Below are 10,692 nucleotides of genomic sequence, written 5' to 3'. Positions count from 1 at the left end.
GCGCACGCACGCGTACATGGAGTTGGGATGGAGGCTTAGAGTGGGCTCAGCGCGTGCCCAACTCTCTGGATAAAGGCCTGGGATGACGGCATCAGCTAGGGCATGCACGCGGCAAGTGCGCATCCGCGTACATTGGTAGTTTATCATAATGCGCGCAAGCACGATGCGTGCGCTCGCGTCCTGTCCTTCTCTTGGCATATGGGCGCGCATGCGGCAAATGCGCATCCGCGCGAGATGAGTTGGGCTGGGGGCTTAAAGTTGGCCCAGATCCAGCGCAACTCTCTGGATATTGGCTTAGAAGTTGCAGCAGTAGATCGACGCGGACGCGGCAGGTGTGCGTCCGTGTGCATTTCCTTATAGTTGTATGGACGCGCACGCACGTAGTGCGCGTCAGCATGGAATGGGTTGGGCTCAGGGCATAGTGTTTGCCTAAGAGAGACCCAACTCTCTGGAATTTGGGTGATGATGCAGCTACTCAGGGACACGTGCGTGTACATTGTGCGCGCGCGTCTAACCCCCTTTTTTTATTTTTTTTATTTATTTATTGCCCTTTAAGCAGAAAAATTGTGCTCAGGTGCTCCCTATACTGCTCACAACTCTTTATTCAATCTACCATCATACAATTCACAAAAATGCAATTTGTTATTATTCATCTACTACTAAACACAACATACATGTGACTCTGCTAACAATTAAGTTGTACAAGCAAATTTGTATGAAACATCTACCTACAATGGCAACTCAAATCACTTATTAAGCAAAATTAAAAGAGAGTGGAAAAAATTTACCATGGTGAGAAAAATGAGATGAAAACTAAACTAAAATTAACTAATTAACTACCCAACTAACTAATTAACTAACTAAAATAAATGGTTATCAATGGTGTTTGGAAGTGTTGGATGAGGGGTAGAAGAAGGGAAGAAGAAAGGAGAAGGAAAGAAATGGAAAAAGGGGAAGAAAAGAGAAGTGTTGAGAAAAGGGGATCCACGCGTACGCGCGCATTCCGCGCGCGCGCGGATGGTTTATTTCGAGAGTGGCGCTTACGCGTCATGTGCGCGTGCGCGCGAATGGGGTTTGTGCCAGAGGCACAACGTTGGCGCGGTGTAGTCATAACTCTCTGGAAAATGTATGGAATGTGGAACTTCTCAATCCACGCATACGCACGCATGGCGCGCGCGCGTGGATGGTCGAAAATGCTTGATGCACGCGTATGCGTACAGTGCGCGTACGCGTGGATGGTGCTTTATTTTTCAAAAATTTTGCTATGTTTTTGCACCAATCCAAGCATTCCAAACCTCCAAACAACTACCAAAACACCCTAAAACCTTATTTAACATGATAAAATACTAATTAATCTCAACCAACTAATCTAAACATGAAATTAAACTAGTTCTACCAATATGTACAAAAGAGAAAATGAAAGGATTTTACCATGGTAGGGTGTCTCCCACCTAGCACTTTTGTTTATTGTCCTTAAGTTGGACTCATGGGGAGCTTCTCATCAAGGTGGCTTGTGCTTGTATTCATCTTGGAATTCCCACCAATGCTTGGTTCTCCATTGTGCCCCAAGATTCTTCATGGATTGAGCCAAGTTTTGATGGAGTTCTTCACAAGCTTGGGGCTCCCAAAGTTGATCCTCTTCTTGTAATCCGGGATCCCACACTTTGTTTTCACACTCGTCTCCAAGTTGATTATCATTAGTCCATGTGGGTGGTAAGTAAGGTGAATTCTCTATATAGTGGCCAACAATCCTCCTAGACCCATCTATTTGAGCACTACTCCAACCTTTATATCTCATGTTTGATGCATCAACCATAATGAGCCTTGATTTGTAACGCCCACCACGAAACATCTTTCGCTTACGCTTCATCCCACAAAGCATCCTAAGTTGACCATCCGTTTCAAGCAAGCCATACTCAAGTGGGACAATAAAGCTAATAGAGATGAATTTTACCCACTCAAGTGAAGGGGTAGATGAAAACCTAGGTAAAGGTGCTTCCAACGATTTTGACAAAGCGTATTCCACTCCCATCCTTCTATTTCTAAGGACTTCCACCTCTTCACAAGATTTCTCTGATTCAATCCTTTGTTCATTAATACTATCTAAGCATTTTCCCTTAATCAAACTATAATTGGGAGGGTGAAAGAAGTTTACCTCCACAACATTTTCAAATGCATCGGGAGATGGTTCTTCAAGTTCAAAGGATTCTCCACCACTAGGACTTGATGCTTGCTCTTCATTGCCATGGGAACTCAATTCTTGCTCTATCCCATCCAAGTTTTTATATGGAATATGCCTTGGAAGGTGTGCACTTTCCTTCCTAGCATTAATTTCAATCATCTTGGAGGGGTTTTCTTCAACTCTATGTTCCCATGGAGGCTCCGCATCTCCTAAGTCTTCGACCACTTCTTCCTTGTCTTCAACAATTAAAGCTTTCTCCAATTGTTCCAATACAAAGCAACTTCCCTTATTTCCCACCGGAGTTTCCAATCTCTCCTTCATGCTATGTTCTTCATTCGATTCTCCACATGTAGCCATGGGGGTTCCTTGAGTGTTCAAGCATTGAGAGGCTAATTGATTTGTTACCGCATCCAAGGCGGCCATGAAATTTTGCACATCCCTTTTCATCTCTTCTTGCCCTTGAACAAGAACACCAAGGGTTTTATCCATTAGAGATTGGGGTGGGTGGAAGTGTTCATCATTTTGGGGGAAGGGTTCATAGTAGGAAGGTGGTTCTTCTTGGTAGAGTTGTGGTGGTTCAATATTTTCCATTCTTTCCACTTGTTGCACAACACACTCCATGGTTGCTTGAAATTGATCCAATGCTTCCTTGAGATGATCCCTTTGATGGTGTTTTTGTGGAAAAAACGAATTTCCGACAGACAAATCCAACCGGCAAGTATACCGGGTCGCATCAAGTAGTAATAACTCACTTAGAGTGAGGTCAATCCCACAGGGATTGATGGATCAAGCAACTTTAATGGGTGATTAGTTTAGTCAAGCTAACATTGAAGTGAAATTGAGTGAAATTGTAGCCAACAGAAAGTAAATTGACAAGAATTGTAAATGACAGAATGTAAATAGGCAGGAAGCTTAAAGAACAAGCAATGTAAATTGCAGAAACTTAAATGACAAGAAATGTAAATTGCAGGAAATGTAAAGGGGATTGGGTGCAGGAAATTTAAAGGAAAGCAATAAGCAGCACTTAGAATAATTGCAGAATAATTAAATTGCATGAAAAGTAAAAGGGATTGGGTGCTGGGAATTAAAACTTCAACAAGAAAATGTAAAATGCAATCAAGCAAAGAAGTAAAAGATGAAGTAAGTGCAACAGATTCAAACAGAAATGAAAAATTGCTTGAAGAACAAGACAGAAAGAAACTTAGCTCAATTGTAAAATCTAAAAGAGAATTTGAGGATCCAAGAAGAGCAATAAACTCAGGAAGCAAATCTGGATCTTAATTCTCCTTTGCTCAGTCAGAAAATATATTGCAGAAGAAACTGAGGTTTAAAAATAGCAGAGAAGATTAAAACCCAATCCTTAGATCAATTGAGAGGAAGAGTGGAAGATGATTCTCAGAATTTGAATCAATAGAGCTCTTCAACCTCAATTCAAGATCCAAAACAGAAAAGCTAAAGTTGCAGAAGAAGAAGATTTAAAACAGCAAATGAATTTTGAATTATGCAGAAAGATTAACAAGAGATCTCAAGGTGGAATTGAAACAGAAGTTCTTCAATTCTCCACCCAAGATCCAAAACGAAAATGAAAACTAAGAGAGCTTTCTAATGGAGCTGCCCTCCAATATTCTCTAATGGGGGCTCTCTAACAAAGATGAAAATGATGCCTTATATAGGCTTTACAAAGTGACAATGAAAATGAAATTAAAACAAATTACAATAAAAATCCTAATCTAGTTGATCCTTGTGCCTTTGAGAGATGATAATGGGCTTAGCTTGCTTTGGATTTGAGGGAGAATGGGTCTTGGATGGCCTTGGTTCAATTGATGAAGATTTGAGTTCAAAGGGAATTTTAATTGAATTTTGGCCCATGGGTGTTCCCAGGAGGCTGCTCTGCTCTTGTGGAGGGCAGAGCAGGGAAGCCTTGCATGTGGATCCAACTAGCGTGCCAAATTGAGAGGGGCATCAGGATGCTGCCCTGCCCTTGTGGAGGGCAGGGCAATGTTTCCTTGCATGTGTGTCTTGCGCGCTCAATTCCTTGAACCGTGTCATGATGCGCTTGTGTGCGCCAAGGAGTGTTCCCAAATTCGAACCTTGGTGAAAGCATTTGGGGGAGCAATTTTCCTTGATTTTTTTATGAAGTGAAGCACGACATTGCCCTACTCTCCAAGAGGGCAGAGCAGAATAATGAGCGCTACTTTGCTTTGGAGTGAGGCTCCAGCTTCGTACCTTGGTGGAAGCACTTTGGTTTATTTTTGCTTATTTTTGGTCCTTAAAAATGCCTTTCACTCATGCCTCAATTGTACACCAAATATGGATTGCTATATATCGTTGGAAAGCTCCGAATGTCATCTTTCCAACGCAACTAGAAGCACATCAATTGGACGTCTGTAGCTCAAGTTATAGCCTTTTGAAGGAGGCATGGTCATGCTGTGAGCGCCCAGATTTTAACTTAGCGAAAATTTTCACTTTGCTTCATCATGATATTGCCCTGCCCTTGGCAAGAGCAGGGCAGTGTGCGTGTTGGTTGCTTCCTCCTTTGATTTGGTCATGGGCCACGCTTTTAAAAGTGTGGCCTAAGGCTCCAAAGTGTACCCTAACTTCAAAGTGTAACCCAAAGCTCTTTTTTTCTCCTTTTTAGCTTATTTTGTGCTTCTTTGCTTCTTTTTCTTCTTATTTCCTACAAGATTTATAAAATTAAAAGATCAAGAAAATATATCATTTAAGCACAAAAGCATTCAATATTTAAGTACAAATCATCAATTTCTTGTATGAAAAAGCATAGAAAAATAGGTATATGATGACATGTCATCACCCTTGACTCTTGTTCCTCTTGGATAATATGATTAGGATCATGTGGCTCTTGGATCAATGGATATGAGTATTCTTCCATGGGAGGTTGTGGTGGAAAGTAGTATTCATCTTGTGGTTGAAAATTTCATTTATTGGAGGTGGTTCATCTTGGTAATAATATGGAGGAGGTGGCTCTTGAAAATATTGATGTTGGAATGGTGGTAGCTCTATGTGTGGTTCATATGGCTCATATGGTTGTTGGTAGGATGGAAGTGGATTAAGGTCATATGAAGGTGGTTGGTAAGAAGGGGCTTGTGAGTATGGTTGAGAGTTATGTTGAGGATATGGTTCATAGGCATATGGTGGTGGTTCTTGAAAGTCACAAGGTGATTCACCATAGCCATTAGATTGATATGCATCAAAAAATGGCTCTTCTTCATAGTGCATTGGTGGAGGTTGTTGCCATGAGGATTGATCATAAGCATATGGCTCTTCCCACCTTTGATTATCCCATTCTTGATACACATTCTCATCAAAGTTCCCATTACCTACAACATAGTTGTAACTACACTCATAGCCAAAGTGAGAATTCATAATGAAAACAGAAAATAAAATTCAAAAGCTAATAGAAATCAAGAGAAACAAAATTCTACAACTAGCAAATAAAGCAAAAGGCAATATATTCATAATATTCACATATATACAATAACCAATAACACAACACCATTGCAACTCCCCGGCAACGGCGCCATTTTGATGATTGGATTTTTGATGGTATAGAATTTCACTATTGAAGTCTCGTTGCAAGTATAGTTTCTAAACCAACAATAATCCTTTCATACAAAAGATTGTTTGTCACAAGTAACAAACCCCTAAAATTAATAACCGAAGTATTCAAACCTCGGGTCGTTCTCCCTAGTAATTACAATAAAGTGTCTTGTTATTGGTTATGAGTTATTTTTGGGGTTTTGATAAGAGGCATGAAAGATAAATGGCAAGAAAGTAAACTAATGGCTAAAAAGGTCTTGGCAAGGGTTGGTGGTCAAGGATCTCTATCCTAATCACTAACCAAAATATGAGAATTGGCAAGGATTAATCTCATTAAATCATCCTCTAACTAGTAGTAAAGGAAAATCAAATGAGTTATATCAATCCTAGTCCATAAGTCCACTAATTCAATTAGTGAGAACTAGAGTCAATGGATCCCAATCATCAATTACTTGGACATTAGTAACTCAAGAGTTCCTAAGTTACCTTTCCAAGCCAAGAACATAAAACTCTACTCTAGAATCCAACCAAGCATTTTCTCAAACACTTGGAAGGCATAAAAGGAAAGCATAGTAAATCAACAACAAGAACAAAATCTAACAACAATTATTGCAAAGAATTAACAACAACAATCAAAAGAAACACATTTATTATGAATTACCTTGATTGAATTGAAAGAGAGTAGAAGAAACAAAAGTAGATCTACGACAAAACACAAGAACAACATAAAGGAAATTACAACAAAAGAATAGAGAAAGATGAATGTAACAACAAGGAATTGAAAGGTAGAAGTAGAAGAAAGAAAAGATTAAAACCTAGATCTAAGAACTAATCCCAATCTTAATCCTAATCCTAGAGAGAAGTGAGAGCTTCTCTCTCTAGAAACTAACTCTAACTACTAAACTATGACTAATGGTAACTAACTTCTAAAGTATGAAAAGTATCCTCATTCTCCCTTCAATCCTTGGCTTAAATAGCATCAGAAATGAGTTGGATTGGGCCCACAAGGCTTTAGAATTCGCTGGCCACGTTTTGCTTTAAGTGAACCAGGTGGCAGCAACGGCGCGTGCGCGTACTATGCGCGTACGCGTCACCATGCACGGTTCAACTATAGCAAATCTTATATCATTTCGAAGCCCCGGATGTTAGCTTTCCAACCCAACTAGAACCGCATCATTTGGACCTCTGTAGCTCAATTTATGGCCGATTAAGTACGAAGAGGTTGGCTTGACAGCTTTTGCGTTTCCTTTATTTCTCCATGAGTTCTCCATTTCTACATGCTTTTCCTTCATTCCCTTGGTCCAATCCTCACCTCTTAAATCTGAAATCACTTAGCAAATATATCAAGGCATCTAATGGAATCAAGGAGAATTAGATTTAGCTATTTTAAGTCCTAAAAAGCATGTTTTCACTCTTAAGCACAATTAAAGGAGAAGTTATAAAATCATGCTATTTCATTGAATAAATGTGGGTAAAAGGTCATAAAATCCCTTAAATGAAGCATAAGATAAACCCTACAAATGGGGTTTATCAGTACCCAAGAACATGATGAATGTGATGATTATGTGACGCTCATCATCATTCTCACTTATGAACGCGTGCTTGACAACCACTTCCGTTCTACAAGCAAACAAGGCTTGAATGTTTATCTCTTGGATTCCTTAATCAGAATCTTCGTGGTATAAGCTAGAATTGATGGCGGCATTCTTGAGAATCCGGAAAGTCTAAACCTTGTCTATGGTATTCCGAGTAGGATTCAAGGATTGAATGATTGTGACGAGCTTCAAACTCGCGAGTGTGGGGCGTTAGTGACAGACGCAAAAGAATCACTGGATTCTATTCCGACATGATCGAGAACTGACAGCTGAATAGCCGTGCTGTGACAGAGCGCGTTGAACATTTTCACTGAGAGGATGGGACTGTAGCCATTGACAACGGTGATGCCCAACATACAGCTTGCCATGGAAAGGAGTAAGTAGGATTGGATGAAGACAGTAGAAAAGCAGAGAGACAGAAGGGACAAAGCATCTCCATACGCTTATCTGAAATTCTAACCAATGAACTACATAAGTATATCTATCATTATTTTATGATTTTATTTATCTTTTAATCATTAATCCTCCATAACCATTTGAATCCGCCTGACTGAGATTTACAAGATGACCATAGCTTGCTTCATACCAACAATCTCTGTGGGATTGACCCTTACTCGCGTAAGGTTTATTACTTGGACGACCCAGTGCACTTGCTGGTTAGTTGTGCGAAGTTGTGATAAATAGTTGAGATTGCAATTGAGCGTACCATGTTGATAGCGCCATTGATGATCACAATTTCGCGCACCAAGCTTTTGGCGCTGTTGCCGGGGATTGTTCGAGTTTGGACAACTGACGGTTCATCTTGTTGCTTAGATTAGGTATTTTTCTTCAGAATTTTTAAGAATGAATTCTAGAGTTTCAAGGTGATGTTTTTATCATCACCAAAGCTGATTGATTCTCATCAATTTAGCTCTTGAATGTAATGTCCTGCTGAAGCTTGGCTAGCCATGTCTAATTTCTTTAGACTAAAGCTTTAGACTAACATTGCATGATTCCTGGAATTCTTATTAAAAATTTTGAATCTCTTTATCATCTTTTCCATATAATTTTCGAAAAAGCACAAAAAAATTTATAAAATCTTAAAACCAAAAATATTTTTATGTTTCTTGTTTGAGTTTAGTGTCTAATTTTAAGTTTGGTGTCAATTGCATGTCTTTATTCTACTAATTTTCGAAAATTACATGCATTATGTCCTTCATTGATCTTCAAGTTGTTCTTGATGATTTCCTTGCTCTGATCTTTAAATTCTCTTGTCTTGAGTGTTTTGTTGTTTCTCATATGCATTCTCAATTTGTTAGTGTCAATAGTATACAAACTTCTAAGTTTGGTGTCTTGCATGCATTGTTTATTTGATCTTAGTTTCATTTTGATTTTTTTCTCATCATTAAAAATTCAAAAAATTTTTTAATTTGTGTCTTTTCAAGTCAATAATACAGAGAATTGAAGATTCAGAACATACAGCAGAGGAATTACACAGAAAAAGTTAGGCGTCCAAAACGCCCAGTGAAGAAGGAAAACTGGCATTTAAACGCCAGCCAGGGTACCTGGCTGGGCGTTTAACGCCCAAAAGGGTAGCATTTTGGGCGTTAAATGCCAGAATGTATACCATTCTGGGCGTTTCACGCCAGGATGGCACAAGAGGGAACATTTTGTTTTTAATTCAAATTTTTTTCAAATTTTCATAATTTTTCAAAATAAAATCTTTTTCAAATCATATCTTTTCAATCATATATTTTCAAAATCAATTTCTTTCCATTTTTCAAAAATACTTGCTAACAATTAATGATTTGATTCAACATTTCAAGTATGTTGCCTTTTCTGTTGAGAAAGGTTTAATGTCTGAATTATATCTTTTAACTTTCTTGTTAGCCAAGTCCTTAATTTTAAAAAAATCAAATCTTTTTAAATTGTTTTTCCATCATATCTTTTTAGTCATATCTTTTCAATCACATCTTTTTCAAAATTAATTTTTCGATCTTAGTTTTCGAAAATCACCAATCAATTTTTCAAAACTTCTTTTAATTATTTCAAAATCTCTTACTTTATTTTCGAAAATTCTTCCCCTCTTCTCACATCCCTCTATTTAAGGACTAACACTCCTCCATTATCAATAATTCGAATTCTATCTTTCTAGATAAGTTCGAATTCTTCTTCTACCCTCTCCTTCTATTCTTCTTTTCCTCTGACACCTCAAGGAATCTCTATACTGTGACATAGAGGATTCCATATTTTCTTGTTCTCTTCTCTTTCATATGAGTAGGAGCAAAGACAAAAGCATTCTTGTTGAGGCTGACCCTGAACCTGAAAGGACTTTGAAGTGAAAGCTCAAAGAAGCTAAAACACTACTCTCTGTAGAGGGTCTAATAGAAATCTTCAAACAAGAAGAAGACATGGCAGCCGAAAACAACAACAATGCCAACAATGCAAGGAAGGTGCTGGGTGACTTTACTGTACCTACTCCCGACTTCTATGGGAGAAGCATCTCTATCCCTGCCATTGGAGTAAACAACTTTGAGCTTAAGCCTCAATTAGTTTCTCTAATGCAACAGAATTGCAAGTTCCATAGACTTCCATTGGAAGATCCTCATCAGTTTTTCGCTGAATTCTTGCAAATCTGTGACACTGTCAAGACTAATGGGGTTGACCCTGAGCTCTATAGACTTATGCTATTCCCTTTTGCTGTAAGAGACAGAGCTAGGATATGGTTGGACTCACAACCTAAAGAAAGCCTGAACTCTTGGGAAAAGCTAGTCAATGCCTTCTTGGCAAAGTCCTTTCCACCTCAAAAATTGAGTAAGCTTAGAGTGGAAGTCCAAACCTTCAGACAGAAGGAAGGTGAATCCCTCTATGAAGCTTGGGAAAGATACAAACAATTGATCAAAAAGTGTCCTTCTGACATGCTTTCTGAATGGAGCATCATAGGTATCTTCTATGATGGTCTGTTTGAACTGTCCAAGATGTCATTGGACAGCTCTGCTGGAGGATCTCTTCATCTGAAGAAGACACCTGCAGAAGCTCAAGAACTCATTGAAATGGTTGCAAATAACCAATTCATGTACACTTCTGAAAGGAATCCTGTGAACAATGGGACGAATCAGAAGAAAGGAGTTCTTGAGATTGATACTCTGAATGCCATATTGGCTCAGAACAAAATATTGACTCAGCAAGTCCATATGATTTCTCAAAGTCTGTTTGGAATGCAAGCTGCACCAGGCAATACTAAGGACGCTTCATCTGAAAAAGAAGCTTATGATCCTGAGAACCCTTCCATGGAAGAGGTGAATTACATAGGAGAACCCTATGAAAACACCTATAATCCTTTATGGAGAAATCATCCAAATCTCTCATGGAAGGATC

At 38.8% G+C, this 10,692-nt stretch overlaps 1 non-coding gene across 1 annotated transcript; it reads right to left on the bottom strand.

The window, feature by feature from the left end:
* Nucleotides 1–10,130: 10,130 nt before the first annotated feature.
* LOC130947432 (small nucleolar RNA R71) lies at nt 10,131–10,238 on the bottom strand. Its single transcript, XR_009072673.1, has one exon. It is a non-coding gene; the product is annotated as a small nucleolar RNA R71 (small nucleolar RNA).
* Nucleotides 10,239–10,692: the final 454 nt, after the last annotated feature.

The sequence above is a fragment of the Arachis stenosperma genome, chromosome 1, assembly GCF_014773155.1.
Source record: "Arachis stenosperma cultivar V10309 chromosome 1, arast.V10309.gnm1.PFL2, whole genome shotgun sequence".
Taxonomy (NCBI): Eukaryota; Viridiplantae; Streptophyta; class Magnoliopsida; order Fabales; family Fabaceae; genus Arachis; species Arachis stenosperma.
Note: the sequence above shows the minus strand (reverse complement) of the source record. Positions and strands in the feature narration are given on the sequence as shown.